General features: G+C 37.7%; 1 protein-coding gene across 1 annotated transcript in view; it reads right to left on the bottom strand.

Annotated features, from left to right (window-relative positions):
* Positions 1-16,218, bottom strand: part of LOC123859418 (guanylate-binding protein 4-like) — a 59,643-nt gene extending 43,425 nt beyond the window's left edge. Inside the window, exon 1 of the mRNA XM_064588874.1 lies at positions 16,162-16,218. The gene's annotated coding sequence lies outside the window, so the exon portion shown is untranslated. The remainder of the gene's footprint in view (positions 1-16,161) is intronic.
* Positions 16,219-17,084: the final 866 nt, after the last annotated feature.

The following is a 17,084-nucleotide window of genomic DNA, read 5'->3' as shown; positions in this document are numbered from 1 at the left end:
TGCCTTTTGCATGGCCACTGAGATCTCACACTGGGTCAGTGTTGTTACTGAGTTCTCCAAGCAAGGCACTGTTCCATGACTGATGGCATCCACGTAGGTCACACATACCCATTTCTCTCTGGGTATGAATATTTATAAGTACACTTATATATATAAAATGATACAAAACTACTGAAGAACACATATTATAATTAGCACATATCAGGCCACAGAGAAATATGATTTTGGACAAGGAGACTCACTAGTCTCAGTGACCTTGACTTCTTTCCTGAGGGTCCTAGCCCTTGCATGGGTAAAGATATAAGAACAGAAATTATTGATTGTTTCTGGAATTCAGGATCCAGTTGGTTTTCCAAAATATCCTCAGTATGGGCTAGGAGTTCTTTTTCATGTTTTGGCTGGTCAAAGACCAAAACAACTCTGTTTTGGGGGAAAAAACCCACAACATTTGATACACTCCCTGGGTATGTTGGAATTTTTAGCTTTGGGATTCTAACCTGAGGAAGAGAGAAAACAGAGTTACAGTAAGCAGTAAGCACACTCTTGGGACAAGGTAGCTAAAGATTTTTATGAGTGAGAATTTTCGATCTTTGGAGTCTTCTAAACACATAAAACTTCTTTAACATATATATACACGTGGCAAATCAAACTCATAGGAATGACATATCACTGGAGAGGAGTTTTTTAAATTTATTTCTTTAATTCAAGTATAATTAACGTACAGTGTTATTAGTTTCAAGTGTAGAGTATAATGATTCAACAGTTCTATACATTACTAGTGCTCATCACGATTAAGTATATTTCTAATCCTCTTCACCTATTTCACCCCCCCTCCATGTCCCTTCTCGCAACCACATTTGTTCTCTATATTTAAGAGTCTGGGGTTTTTTGGTTGTTTCTTTTTGATTTGTTCATCTGTTTTGTTCCTTAAATTCCACAAATGAATGAAATCACATGGTATTTGTCTTTCCCTGACTTATTTTACTTAGTATTATACCCTCTAGATCCATCCGTGTTGTTGCAAATGGCAAGATCTCATTCCTTTTTTTTATGGCCGAGTAATATTCCATTGTGTGAATGTGTGTACACACACAGACACACCACATTTTATCCATTAATCTATCAACGGACACTTGGGCTGCTTCCATATCTTGGCTATTGTGAATAATGCTACAGTAAACATAGGGGGGCATACATCTTTTCAAATTAGTGGTTTCATTTTCTTTGAGTAAATACCCAGTAGTGGAATCACTAAATCCTCTGGTAATTCTACTTTTAATTTTTTGAGGAACGTCCATCCTTTTTTCCGCGGTGGCTGCACCAGTTTGCATTCCCACCAGCAGTACGCAAGGGTTCCTTTTTCTCCCCATCCTCACCAACACTTGTTTCTTGTGTTTTTGATTTTAGCCATTCTGACAGGTGTGAGGTGATATCTCATTATAGGTTTGAATTGATTTTTGACTGTCAACAATCATGACTCCCTAAAGAAGTTAAGCCAGTTGACAGCATTGTAATTAGGTCAAGACCTTAAAATAGTCTGAGGAATAAACAAGATAATTTATTCAATAATTATTTATTAAGTACCTGTTAATGTTCCTGGCATTGGGGATATGTTCAAGGCTCAGAAGATACAGCAGTGACTAAAATAGAAATACCTGCCCTTTGGAGTCATATAATCAATAAGTGCTAAGACTGCTAATGTATAACCAGCTATGGCCAGGCAGGTAAAATCTGGTCCTAATGGAAGGAGTATGAGGAGAAAGGCATGGGTAAAACAAAACCATACTTTTAGAAGCCTTCATAAAAGGTTGTGACTGCATCTCACTTCTTACTTGTTTTGAAGATGCTGTGAATCATAGCTAATTCAAGGGACCTCAGCAGCGGTTAAAATATTTTCTAAGAAGAACATTAACCTCACACATATTCCCACTTATTTTTCCTGTGCTTGAGGGGAACAGAACTTCTGAGATCCCTGCATAGAACCAGGGTAGAAGTATGGATGGGTGGTTGATATTGCTTATATATTGTCATTTTCTGCCCATGAAACTCAGTTAGGTGTCCTCTGTTTTCCTTACAACGTTTTGTACATGCCCAGCATTAGATGCTCTTTACATTAAGCCATACTCATTGACTTTGTAGGATCTGGATATGTTAGTCTGTAAGGTATTCTGCAACACCACGGGACTTTGCTGTAATTAGAATTTTCATGAAAGCTAGCTAAAGCCAGCGAGCTCATAGATAAACATTCTGATTTGCCTTTTTTTTTTTTAAATTCAGGTAAAGAAGCAATTATTGTGTGCCTACTATGTTCTACATACTGTCCTTGTTGTTGGAAATGGGCAGCAAAGAATCAGGTAGGATTTCTTCCTCTACAGGTTTTAATGTTAATAGAAGAAGAAAAAGAATAAGTAAAGACATAAGTAAATATGTTCATATTGTGTTAAGTTTATGTGGAGGGGCAACCTGAGACAGGATAGGCAGGGAAGACCTCTTTGAGAACTGACATTTGTGTAGCGCCTTGAAGAAAAGGAGCCACTGGGTGAGGGAGCAACAAGCATTGCAGGCAGAGTGAACCATGAATGCAAAGACCTGGAGATAGGAAAGGAATTGCAATTTGCAAGGCTAAAAAGGAGGCTAGGGTGGCTGTGGTATGACCATGGTGGAGAAAATATTAAAGATGAGTTTGGAGAAGTAAGAAAGACTGGGTCATGGTGTGCCTTTGAGGAGTACGTATCTTATGTAAGTATAATGCAGGCTTAAGTAGGGTATTAAAAGCAACTAGATTAATGATCACTCTGGTTGTTTTGAAGAGAACTTATTAGAGGGGGTCAAAGTGGAAGAAAGAAGGACATCGGGGGATGGGGGAAACAAGTATTTCAGGCAAAAGAGGAGGGTGACCCAGCCTAGGATGGTAATAAAAATGGAGAGAAAGAGACAGCTTTGAGATATATTAAGCAAGAGTAACAAGAAGACTGATACATGGATTGGATGTGGGAGGTAAACTAAGTGAGGGATGTAAGGTTTGGGGCTTGAGACCCTCAGGTTGGTGGTACACTATTGAGAAGAAGAGGAATGAAAAAGCAAGAAGTGTGCTTTTATTTTGCTTTGTTTTCCTTGATTTCATTTGGGTTTAGGAGTGATCAAGGCTGATATTGTAAACATCACTTTAAGTGGACAGCTTGCAAAAAAGTAAAGAAATCAGGTGGTTATTTGATCTATGCATCTGAATTTCAGAAAAGATATCAAGGCAAGAAATATCAATTTGAGAGGTATCAGAATAAAGTGACATTGAAAGTCCAGAGATTGGATGAGATCATTTTGAGAGGGTATAAATGGAGGAGAGAAAAGAACCCAGGGCAACATCCTGGCAACATCCTGGAGGGACCTACAATTCAGTAATCTCTGGTGATGGTAGTAAAGAAACAGCAGATTTTGCCAGCCTTCAAAGTTTTATTTCCATAATAAAAATAAAATTCAAGCAACGCTTATCATGTATTGAGAACCTACTTTGCCCTGAGCTCTGTAACACATACATTGACATACCTGACCTCACTTGTGTTTATAAGAACCTTGCAAGTTTGGGCTTATTATGCCCATTTTGCATATGTAGTAAGTGAAGTTCAGAAAGACTGAGAAATTTGCTCAGATTTACATATGAATAAGTGGTAGATCCAGGATTTGAAATCAGTGAAGTCTCTTTCATTATGCCATGCTTTGCAGCCACTTATCTTGCAGAATAATCTTTCTCAGCAACACTGATTACTCCATGTACTCTTTCATCAGTAATATACAGGGGCTTTCTATTGACCCTCCTATATCAATGATACATTCTCTAATGGATTTAGTATGACGAGATGGTTTCCTCTTATTTCTTATCCCATAAACCGGCAATTGCTAGAAGGCTCTTTCCTTGCATGACCAGTGTCTTGTCAAGGGCTCCAGATCACCTAGTATTTTTTGAATGGTATGCTTTCATGTTGTTATTCCTTGACATCCAGTCCTATTCATACTGTGTTTTTATTTAGTGAAATATACTGAATGAGCATCTATCATGTACCTGAAACTGCTTGTTTCCTGGGACAAAATCATTTATCAACTGTGGCCTCTGCCCTCAAAGTAATACTAGAGTAACCAAATCAGTTAGAATTAGGTTTAGCTGTGAGAAACCAAAAAAAAAAAAAGCCTCACAAACAAATATGCTACTAAATATATTAAGGATGCTAGTCTATTACATAAATTCTAGGATCAATAGTGCATAACTGGCAGGATAGATGTGTTTCACAAGATTGGGGCCCAGGACTCTTCTATCATATGCTTAGCCATCTATGCAGTATGCCATCATATCTGTAGTAAGAGCAGATTGGAGACGAGAAAGAAGGATAGGCCCCTCCTTTAAGAACTCATCACTTCTACTTAAAAACAATAGATCGTAAGTTATTGCATTATCAGATCCAGCCACAGGGGAAGCTGGAATTGCTATGAGCATCCTAGGAACACATATACACAGCAAACAAGCAGGTATTCTATTAGTGAAGGAGAAGGGAAGGATGGTAATTGATTTTCTCTATGGTTGTTCTATTCTCTATTTCATTTATCTCTAATTCTTACTATTGATTTCCCTCTGCTAGCTTTGAGTTTAGTTTGTTCTTCCTTTTTCTAGTGCAAGAGCGGCTAGAAAAATATAACCTCTACCTGGGTTGCCATGAGCTCATCTTATAAAATAGAATCATAAATATTTAGAGCTGAAAATTCCATCATAGTTCTAAAAGTATGCAACAGTATCAGAGACAGCTTTTTTAAAAGATCTGAAACTAAACGGAGCAATTTCTAGAGTTGAATCTTCACTGGGCTGAGTTTAGTGACAACGTACTTACTGAGACACAGAGATTGATGCAGAATGAGAGTTGGGCACTGCCCCAAGCCCCAAAGAAGGGTCCTTCCTCACCAACTGAATCAAAAAAGCCCCTTACCTGTCTGTCCGTCTGTCTGCCTCTACCTCTCATTTTTGCTTTTTATTTTGTTCCATGACACTACACTACAAAAATATGACTCTAGAGATGAAGAATATACGGCTAGTTAGTTCTTTTAACATTTCAATCAATATTTTATTAGTTATTTTTATCATATTTTAACATTTACCATTAACTCACTTTTAATATTATTTTTAAGTTGTTGTTGTTGTTGTTGAAAAATAAATTCAGAGTCTTTCACCCAGCTTCCATGCTGGGAAATTGTAGCAAGGAAAAATATATTTAAAAAATATATTCTGTAAGTCTGAGTCACAAAAGTACAATTTTTGTACAAAAGTACAAAAATATATTCTGTAAGTCTGAGTCACAAAGTACAAGTACAAAAAGTCACAAAGTACAAAAGTAAAGGAAGAATTATTAACATGATTTCATAAACAAAAGGAAGTTAATGAGGCTTGATTTAACTGAAATGAAGTTAAATTTTCATATTTATATGAAATTAATAAAATTTTCATATTTTTTCATATTTTATTAACTCCAGATAAAATGATCTGGCATCTTGTTTTAGAAAGTGTGCTTATGTGGCACAAAGCGTACTCTGCTTTGGGGCCTACTGGAAATTCTCAGACAGGATATCCTGTACGCAAAGCTTGGTGGAAGACCAGAAAGCTGCAGATGTGCTGGATCTTTCAGACAAGCCCAAACTTGAAGCTGTTTCGGTTTAGAATTCTGTTGAGTGCAGTTTTTCAACTGAAAGAAATGTAGGTACAAAGGAATAATTGCCCCTAAGGGACAAGATTTATAGGCCTGGGTAATTCTAGACTTGGAGAAGCCTGCTGTGACAAAACAATAAAAACAAAGCAAAACTAAACAGTACCTTGGATATTGCTAGGCATAAAAACAGAATCAAAGGCTAGGCTTTCAGAACTACACAAAATGTATGGCATGGAAAATGCTTAATGAGTTGGCTGTGTAAATATATGGCTTTGCTCACAAGCTGGAATAAGATTACATCACTAGAGAGACAGAGTACAACCCCAGTTTGTTCTTCCTGTACCTGGAACATGGAGCTTAAAAGGAAAACTGAAATTACAGAGTTTTTAATTTGTAGGATGAATATTTAAGGGAAGGTAGAGCCTCTGGTAAGACTTCTTAGATACTGGAATGCTAGGATTACATATGAATGTATAAAAATCCAGTTTCCCTCATGCCCGTTTCCCTCATGCCACTTTCTGCGAGGAGAGGCCCTGACAGGTTCATTGTGCCCCTTCTCTAGTCTTTTCGAACCCATGGTGCCTCTAAGGGTGCATCCACCCTTAAATGAGGTAGGATATAGCTTGATCACTGATGATGGCCACAACCACTCCCTGGAGTCCAGCTCCAGGCACCTGGTCATTCTTTCTTCCAGAAGCACCCTGCTTAGACACTGCCCTGACTTCCAACAGTTCAGGGACTTATAAATGGGCCTGATGTGAAAAAGCATCTCATTCTTGTCCCAGAGACCCAGTCCAGAGAACACCTTCACAACAGTCTCCTGGGATGGCCCCTCAATGGCCCACCGCATCTCTTTTGCTGTGAAGACATATGTGAGTGCACTGTTGTTGGGCCACACCTCAAGAAGTACCCCCTTTATACGTTTGCAGTGCTTGCCAGGGCTGGTCCATTTAAGTTATATGTAGGTTATTTAAAAGATATTTCAAAGTTGTTATTGTTTTTTTTTTTAAGATTTTGTTTATTTGACAGAGAGACAGCGAGAGCAGGAACAGAAGCAGGGGGAGTGGGAGAGGGAGAAGCAGGCTTCCTGCTGAGCAGGGAGCCTGATGCGGGGCTCGATCCCAGGACCCTGGGATCATGAACTGAGCCGAAGGCAGGCGCTTAACGACTGAGCCACCCAGGCGCCGGTATTTCAAAGTTTTGATTTTAGGTTTCAGGTCTCATTATTCAATAGGCTCACTCTAAAGCCTCTTCAGGTCCCATTCATAAAGAGAAAAAAGTTATTCCTGGCTCGGTGTTTCCTTTTTACAATTTCTTTGGTATTAGAGAGTTCACATAAAGTGGGGAGACTTAAAAACTTGAGGGAAGGGGCGCCTGAGTGGCTCAGTCAGTTAGAAGGCTGACTCAGGATTTCAGCTCAGGTCATGACATCAGGGTCCTGGGATCAAGTCCCATATCAGGATCCACACTCAGCAGGGAGTCTGCTTGAGGACTCTTTCTCCCTCTCCCACTGCCCCTACCCCCGCTCTTGCTCTCTCTTTCTCTCTCTAAAAATAAATAAATAAATCTTTAAAAAAATTTGAAGGGGAGTGTGTGTGTGAGGGAGGATTGTCTTTTAGAGATACTCAAAGACATCCCATAGAGTGATATCAAAAAATTTAATATACATGTAATTGGAATAGCAGAAGTAGAAGAGAATAAGAAAGGGATATACAATTTTTCCAAAATTAATTAAAGACAAGAAACTGCATTTCCAGAGGTTTAGAGAACCAACCCCATGAAGAATAAATAACATGCAAAAACACACCTATGCACACCATAGTCTAATTCATGAAGTCCACTTATTCAGAGAAAACCTTAAAGACAGCTAGAGAAAAAAGAAGCACTACCACAGAAGACCAAAAATTGGAATGTCAGAGGACTTCTTCCTAAAATATATGCAAGTAGGAAGAAAGTGGAATAACATGTCTAAAGTACTGAATGAAAAAGAATGTGCAACCACAATTCTCTACTCAGTAAAAATGTTTCCAAAAAGAATGCCAAATAAAGACATTTTCAAAGTGAAGCTGACTTCACAGTATAGGGTGGTCTGTCCATTCCAGTGTGCAAGTAGAATGAGGAAAAAAAGTATAAAGATTGAAAATAATCAACGAAAACTGTTATTATTTGTAAATTATTGTGGTGGTGGTGGTGTGTGTGTTCTGTAGGAATTTTTCTGTCATCTGGAGTCTTTGTGTTATTTACCTGTGTTATTTTCTAAAATATTATTTTACCTTTCACTTTTAGATCTATAATTCACTGAAAATTGCTATTTTCAGATGGTGTGAAATATGGGTCTAAAGTATATTTTTAGAGGTGGGTACAATTTCCCAATACAATTTAATCACAGGAATGGGGAAGAAAACTATTTAATGTATATAGATAAAGCCATGACCTTAGATGAGAAAAATAATTCTTTTTTTTTTTTAAAGATTTTATTTATTTATTTGAGAAGGAGAAAGAGAGTGAGTGAGAGCACAAGAGCTGGGAGAGGAAGAAGCAGAGGGAGAGGGAGAAGCAGACACCCTGCTAAGCAGGGAGCCCAACGTGGGGCTTGATCCCAGAACCCCGAGATCATGACCTGAGCTGAAGGCAGATGCTTAACCAACTGAGCCAACCAGGCACCCTGAGAAAAATAATTCTTACAGAACACATACATAGCTTACCACCAGCTCCATAAAGTAAAATATTAAGTTTGACTATATCGAAACTAGGTTCATCTTTCATGGAAAACCACTCTTAAAAGTGTTAAAAGGCAGTCACAGAATAGATGACATTTGCACTCACCTAACCAATAAAAACTCATAATTCTTACAAATCAAGGTGAAAAAGACTGCTCAAGAGAGACATCTGCAGGGATTTCACTGGAAAACAAAATAGCAAATAAACATGAAAAGGTACTCCGTCTCATTTATAGTGAAGAAAATGCAAATTAATGTCTCAGTGAGATAATTGAGAATCTTGTAGAGATTCTTTAATGCTTCCTAATTCACTGACCACTGGTGAGTTTTTTCACCGGACTCATGTGAGCCAGGCTCCAGTAAATCAAAAAGAGTCTCTGAAGAGACTACTAGACCACAAGTCATCCCCTGACACAGGGTCATCCTGCATGTTGGCCCAGTGGGGGATGAGACACCCTGTGTCATCTCAATACAAAGACTAGCATTGGCGGATGGCACAACTCTTTCTTTATCATGGCCTTACTTGCTAGTAATGACTAATGGGGTATGACCTGTGTCCAAAGATTTACTTCTGTAATAGCCTTCTAGTGCTTCTTAACCTTTATTGAATCCCTTACTATGTCCAGCCCTGGTCCAGATGTCTTAATCACATGATCTTACTGACTCTTGCAAGAACCCTAAAGGTTAAAGATATTTATTCTTCCTTCATAAATGACACAGAGTAATTAAAATGGCACAAAGTAGTGATAAAGAGTTTTAAAAGTGGCAAGAGAAAACAGTTACATACAAGGGATCCTAATAGGCTGTCAGCAGATTTTTCAGTACAAACTTTGAAGGACAGAAGGCGGAGGCATGAAACATTCACAGTGCTGAAACGGAAAAATCTACAACCAAAAATACTCTATCTAGCAGGGTATCATTCAGAATAGAAGGAGAAATAAAGAGTTTCCCAGACAAAATTTAAAGGAATTCATGACCACTAAACCAGCCCTGCAAGATATTAAAGGGGACTCTTTTGAGTGGAAGGGAAGGATAAATACGAGTAAGAAAAATAGGAAGCACAAAAGCAGTAAAAATAAATATATCTGGGTGCCTGGGTGGCTCAGTCGGTTAAGCGTCTACCTTCGGCTCAGGTCATGATCCTGGGATCCTCAGTCTCCCCCTGCTCTGCAGGGAGCCTGCTTCTCCCTCAGCCTCTGCATGCCATTCACCCTGCTTGTGCTCTCTCTCTGTCAAATAAATAAATAAAATCTTAAAAAAAATATATATATATATATATATCTGTAAAAGTCGAGTGACTCATAAAATAAAAGGATGTAAAGTATGACACTATATACCTAAAACAGAGGTGGGGAAGGGCGAGGAATAGAGAATGGGTTCAAACTTAAGCAACCATCAACTTAATATAGAGTCTCTGTGCAGAAGATGTTACATATAAACCTAATGATAACCAAAAATGAAAAACCAGTAAAAGATATGCAAAAAATAAAGAGAAAGGAATCCAAGTTTCTCATTAAAGAAAATCACCTTATCATGAGAGAAGAAAGCAAGGGAAAAAAGGAACAGAGAGGAACTACAAAAACAACCATAAGGCAAGTAACAAAATGGCAATAATTACATACCTATCAAAAATTACTTTGAATGTACATTGACTAAACTCTCCAATTAAAAGACATAGGGTGACGGAATGTATAAAAAAACAAGACCCATCTAAAGGCTGCCAACAAGAGAACTCTTTTCAGACTTAAAGACACATACAGATTGAAAGTGAGGGGATGGAGAAATGCTTATTGTGCAAATGAATGTGAAAAGAAAGCTAGGGTAGCAATATTTAGACAAAAAAGACTTTAAAATGAAGACTGTAACAAGAGACAAAGAAGGACACTATAAAATCATAAAGGAGACAATCCAACAAGAAGATATAACAATCATAAGAATTTATGCAACCAACATAGCACCCAAGTACATAAAATGGTTAATAAACATAAAGGAAGTAACCGATAGTAATACAATAATAGTAAGGGACTTCAACACCCCACTTGCAACAATGGACAGATCATACAGACAGAAGATCAACAAGGAAATAGTAGCTTTGAATGACATATTGGATCAAATGGATTTAACAGGTATATTCAGATCATTCCATCCTAAAACAGCAAAATACATAGTCTTTTCAAGTGCACACAGAACATTCTCCAGAAGAGATCACCTATTAATCCACAAAACAAGTCTCAACAAATTCAAAAAGTTCAAAGTCAGACCATGCATCTTTTCTGACCACAACACTATGAAGCTAGAAATCAACCACAAGAAAAAAGTCTAGAAAAAACACAAATACATAGAGATTAAATAACAGGCTACTAAATAATGAATGAGTCAAGCATGAAACCAAAAGGGAAATAAAAAAAAATACATAGAAATGAAAATGAAAACACAGCAGTCCAAAATCTTTGGGATGCAATAAAAGTGGTTTTGTTTTTTTTTTTAAGATTTTATTTATTTATTTGAGAGAGAGAGAGAGAGTGCACGAACAGGAAGGAGGGGGGAGTGGGAGAGGGGGAAGCAGATGCTCCGCTGAGCAGGAAACCCAGTGCAGGACTCTGATGCCGGGACCCTGAGATCATAACCTGAGCCGAAGGCAGATGCTTAACATACTGAACCACCCAGGCACCCCCAAAAATGGTTTTAAGAGAGAAATTTATAGCAATACATGCCTACCTCAAAAATGAAAAAAATCTTAAATAAACAACTAGCCTTATACCTAAAGGAATTAGAAAAAGAACAAACAAAACCCAAAACCAGTATAAGGAAGGAAATAATGATTAGAGCAGAAATAAACAAAATAGAAACTAAAAGTACAATAGAATAGATCAATGAAACTAGGAGCTGATTCTTTGAAAAGATCAACAAAAATGATAAATCTTTAGCCAACCTCATCAAAAAACAAGAAAGGATTCAAATAAAATCAGAAATGAAAGAGCAGGAATAATAAATGACACCACAGAAATACAAAGGATTATAAGAGAATATTATGAAAAACTATATGCCAACAAATTGGACAACCTAGAAGAAATGGATAAATGTCTAGAGACATATAACATCCCACAACTAAATCAGGAAATAAAAAATTTGAATAGACCAATTATCAGCAATGAAATTGAATCAGTAATAAAAAAAACTCCCAACAAACAAAAGTTCAAGACCAGATGGCTTCACAGGTGAACGCTATCAAACGTTTAAAGAAGAGTTAATATCCATTCTTCTCAAAGTATTTGAAAAAATAGAAAAGGAAGGAAAACTTCCAAATTCATTCTGTGTGGCCAGCATTACCCTGATACCAAAATGAGATAAAGACACTCCAAAAAGAAAAAGAAAGAAAGAACTACAGGCCAATATCTCCAATGAACATAGATGTAAAAATCCTCATCCTAATACTAGCAAACTGAATCCAACAATACCTTATGAAAGAAATTGAAGAGGACACAAAGAAATGGAAAAGCATTCCATGCTCACAGATTGGAAGAACAAGCATCATTAAAATGTCTATATTACCCAAAGCAATCTACACATTTAATGCAATACCTATCAAAATACCAATAGCATTTTTCACAGAAGAACAATCCTAAAACTTGTGTGGAACTCCAAAAGACCCCCAAAAGCCAAAGCTATCTTTATTTTTTTTTTTAAAGATTTTATTTATTTGAGAGACAGAGAGAGAGCACAAGCCGGGGTAGAGGCAGAGGGAGAGGGAGAAGCAGGCTTCCTGATGACCAGGGAGCCCAGTGGGGGGCTAGATCCCAGGACCCTGGGATCATGACCTGAGCCGAAGGCAGACGTTTAACCGACTCAGCCACCCAGGTGCCCCAAAGCTATCTTTAAAAAGAATAGAACTGGAGGTATCATAATCCCAGATTTCAAGATATACTATAAAGCTGCAGTAATCAAAACAATATGGTACTGGAACAAAAAAAGACACATAGATCAATGGAACAGAATAGAAAACCCAGAAATAAACCCATGTTTTTATGATTAATTAATCCTTGACAAAGGAGTCAAGAAAATGCAATGGAAAAAAGACTTTCTCTTCAACAAATGGTGCTGGGAAATCTGGACAGCTACATGAAAGGAATCAAACCGGATCACTTTCTTATACCATACACAAAAATAAACTCAAAATGTATTAAGGACCTAAATGTGAGACCTGAAAACAAAAAAGTCCTAGAAGAGAGCATAGGGAGGAGTCTCTCTGACATCGGCTATAACATTTTTCTAGTTATGTCTCCTGAGGCAAGGGAAACAAAAGCCAAAATAAATTTGGGACTACATCAAAATAAAAGGCTGATGCACAGCTAAGGAAACAACCAACAAAACTATAAGACATCCTACTGAATAGGAGAAGATATTTGCAAATGACATAGCTGATAAAAGGCTAGCATCCAAAATATATAAAGGACTGATACAACTCAACACCAAAAAACCAAATAATCCAGCTAAAAAATGGGCAGAAGAGGGGCACCTGGGTGGCTCAGTCTGTTAAGTGTCTGACTCTTGATTTTGGCTCAGGTCATGATCTCAGGGTTGTGAGATTGAGCCTCACATTGGGTCTGCACTGAGCGTAGAGCCTGCTGAAGATTCTCTCTCTCTCCCTCGCCCCTCCCCACTCGTGCACACACTAGCTCTCTCTCTGTCTCTCTCTCTCAAAAAAAAAAAAAAAAAAAAGAAATGGGCAGAAGACATGAACAGACATTTCTCCAAAGACGACATACAGATGGCCAACACAGACATGAAAAGATGCTTAACAGCACTCATCATCAGGGAAATATAAATCAAAACTACAATGAGATATCACCTCACACCTGTCAGAATGGCTAAAATTTAAAATATAGGAAACAACAAGTGTTGCCAAGGATGTGGAGAAAAAGGAGCCTTCTTGCACTGTTGGTGGGAATGCAAACTGGGCCAGCCACTGTGGAAGACAGTTTGGATATTCCTCAAAAAACTAAAAATAGAACTACCCTCTGATCCAGTATCACACTATTGGGTATTTACCCAAAATATATGGGAACACTAATTCAATAGGATACATGCACCCCTATGTTTATAGTAGCATTATTTACAATAGCCAAACTATGAAAGCAGTCCAAGTGTCCATCGATAGATGAATGGATTAAGAAGATGTGGTGTGTATATATATATACATACATATATATATATATATACACACACACACACACACAATGGAATTTTACTCATTCATAAAAAGGAATGAAATCTTGCCATTTGCAACAACATGGATGTAGTTCTCTAGAGAGTATAATGCTAAGTAAAATAAGCCAGTCAGAGAAAGACAAATACCATATAATCTTACTTATATGTAGAATTTAAGAAACAAGACAAATGAACAAAGTTAAGAAAGAGACAAACCAAGGAACAGATTCGTAACTATAGAGAACAAACCAATAATTACCAGAGGGGAGGTGGGTGGAGGGATGAGTGAAATAGGTGAAGAGGATTAGGAGTACACTTATCTTGATGAGCACTGAATAATAGATGGGATTGTTGGATCACTTTATTATACACCTGAAATTAATGTAACACTGTATGTTAACTACCCTGGAATTAAAAATTTTTTTAAAGATTTTATTTATTTATTTGACAGAGACACAGCGAGAGAGGGAACACAAGCAGCGGGGGCAGGGGGGTGAGAGAGGGAAAAGCAGGCTTCCCACTGAGCAGGGAGCCCGATGCGGGGCTCGATCCCAGTACCCTGAGATCATGACCTGAGCCGAAGGCAGACGCTTAATGACTGAGCCATCCAGGCGCCCCTCCTGGAATTAAAATTTTTAAATACTTTTTTTTTTTAAATGTGTGACTTTGGGTATCACATCAATCTGCTGGCTAAACTTACAAAATTTACACTTGCTCTACTTGTCACTCATTATACTACCAAGGGCTTCAAAATCAGCATTTGTGTTGATGAAAGGCACCTAACAGAGGTAGCATGAGCTAAGAAAAAGGCTCGCATGACGAAGTGTACAGAATTCTCTGATCTAGGCTTATCCTGAGTACTCTTTGAAGGGTCCAAAGTCTCAGGACTCTGTGGATTCTGGGTGTAGATGGGTTTCCTCTGTGTAACTTGGAATGCTCCAGTAACCCAAATGCCAGACTTAGGTCAGTGTGTGGCCCGGCTACCCAGGAAATATCCTTCCCAAACTGTAGGAGCAGTGACCAGACCTGAAGAAGGATATCAAGTCCTTGTAACCAAGGAGAGCTGCTCTCTTTACGCTGGTGCCAATTTTTTGCTGAGTGTATATGTCTAGTATATTTCACCAAATTTTAGCATGATCAGCATCCTTTCTTTTCCTTCTTTCTTTTTTTAATCCATATCTTTTCCTTCCTTTGTCTTGTCTTCTTCCCCTCTTTCCTTTCCAGCCATCTTACTCCTCTTCTTGGGGTATTATACAGAGCCTGTTGAATCAGAAACTTCTATTCACAACACAGTTTATTTCACACATTTTGCTAGTTGTCATAAGTACGTCACTCCCAAGCCAATATAAAGTATATTTGTTTAATTCATCTGCCACTATGAAAAGGTAGAATCATTAAATATATAGAAATTATTGCCGAGTTGTAACGCTCTTCTTGAAAAGCTGTTTCTTTTTCAGAAACCATTGTAAAATTCAGGATGATTTACAGTGCACTCAGGAAAACTGGAATCATTTACTTAAGCTGACAAAAAGTTCCCTGTGACCTGGTCATTTCACTCCTAAGTGTATGCCTAGCAGATACATGGGTACATGTGCATAAAGAACATATATAGAATGATCATAGCAGCAATATGTGTAATGACTCCAAACTCAATATAACCCAAATGTCCGTCCGCAGTAAAATAGCTAAATACTGGCCTATTTGTACAACAGAATGTATTATAGTAATGAAAATAATCAAACTACAGTTAAACCCAACAACATGGATACATTTCACAGTCATAATGTTGAATAAAATAAGTGGGACACAACAGAAAACATTCTGTTTGATTCCACTTATATAATTCACAAATGAACAAACTTAGTCTCTGATGTGAAAAGTAAGGAGAGTAGGCATCTTTGAGAAGGGTGGAGTTGTTGAGTAGAAGAAGCACAAGTTTCTGGGATATTGGGAGTACTCCCTATTTTTAACCTAAGTAATAAGTACAGGGATGGCTTTATTTTGTGTGTTTCACCTACTATATACTTTTGAGCTGAGCACTTTTCTGTTTCTATGTTATGCTTTAATTTGAAGGCTTAAAAAGTACTGCAAAAGTTCTTACACTAATAAAAAGGCTACTTAGGACATTTCATTGTAAATGCTCTGCCTCAAAAAGAGAAAAGAAAGAGAGAGAGAGAAAGAAAGAGAGGGAGAGGAGAAGTGAGGAGAGGAGGAGAGAGGGAGCGAGAGAGGGTGGAAGAAAAGAAAGAAAGAAAAGAAAAGAACTGCTGCCTCTTTTAGGTCATAGTTAACAAATGTAATCCAGACACTTTTGTGGTAAATATGAATGATTTAATGCCTGATCTAAAATTCAGATTCTTATCCAAGCTATCAGGAATATGGGCTGAGAAAATGACCAGCATGTCAGTAGAGTTGGGGGCTCTATGGAACTCTCTGAGAGAAACAGAGAACTCACCAATTCTCCTTTTTTCTCCTCTCTTTGCTCTCCCTAACTTTCTGTCAGCCTGCTTCATATTTTGTAAATGATAAGGTCTAAAGTTTATCCTTACCTTCTTCATGGATGCAAAATTCTGGTGTCAACTTCAGGACAAAATCTAATACTTTATCTTCTATTAATATAAGTGGACTGAAAGTGAAAGTAGGGCAGGGCTGCTTTGAAATCAGACTAATGCTGAGAAATTGGCTGCTTTTTCTGATGACCAATAACGTCTTTATGTCAGGAAACCAAAAAGATTTCCAGGAGCAATTGAATGTTTTTGTAAAATTTGCAAACTGAATTTCTTGCCCATCCTCTAGATCCCTTTCCAGATAAACTAGTTATTTATTGCATGCAGATGAATTTGGAAAAGTTGGTTAGAAGAATTTAATTTGTGGTACAGTTGCAGTCCATTTTTTTAAAAATACTTATAAAGCTAGGTCACTGAAGGGATTAAAGTTTATTTTTGTTATTTTTATAGTTTTGTGTGCTTTATAAATTTATCTTCAATGAATGTGAGTTATTTTTATCACAGAAGTACACATATATAATAATAAAAGTTTCCATTTTGAAAAATTATGTCATTTCTTTTTTTTTTTAAAGATTTTATTTCTTTATTTGACAGAGAGAGGCACAGCGAGAGAGGGAACACAAGCAGGGGGAGAGGGAGGGGAGAAGCAGGCTTCCCGCAGAGCAGGGAGCCCGATGCGGGGCTTGATCCCAGGACACCGGGATCATGACCCGAGCCGAAGGCAGACGCTTAACGACTGAACCACCCAGGCGCCCCAAATTATGTCATTTCTTATAAATAATATTATTTGAGTAATTTTGATGATCATGTATTGCAATTCAATTGGTCATGTATTTATTAGAGAAGTATTTAATAAGCACTGACTACATCCCAAACTGTCACACATTAGGGCTCAACTGGGTGCATTGAAGTTATTTATATTAAGTTAGGTCAGACAGGAAAAGCTGCCTGGAATGAGGGGTTGT

Source organism: Mirounga angustirostris, unplaced genomic scaffold, assembly GCF_029215605.1.
Source record: "Mirounga angustirostris isolate CCGP_5_RB_7025 unplaced genomic scaffold, mMirAng1.0.hap1 SCAF_4, whole genome shotgun sequence".
NCBI lineage: Eukaryota > Metazoa > Chordata > Mammalia > Carnivora > Phocidae > Mirounga > Mirounga angustirostris.
The sequence above is the reverse complement of the archived record's forward strand: the minus strand, read 5'-3'. Positions and strand labels throughout refer to the sequence as shown.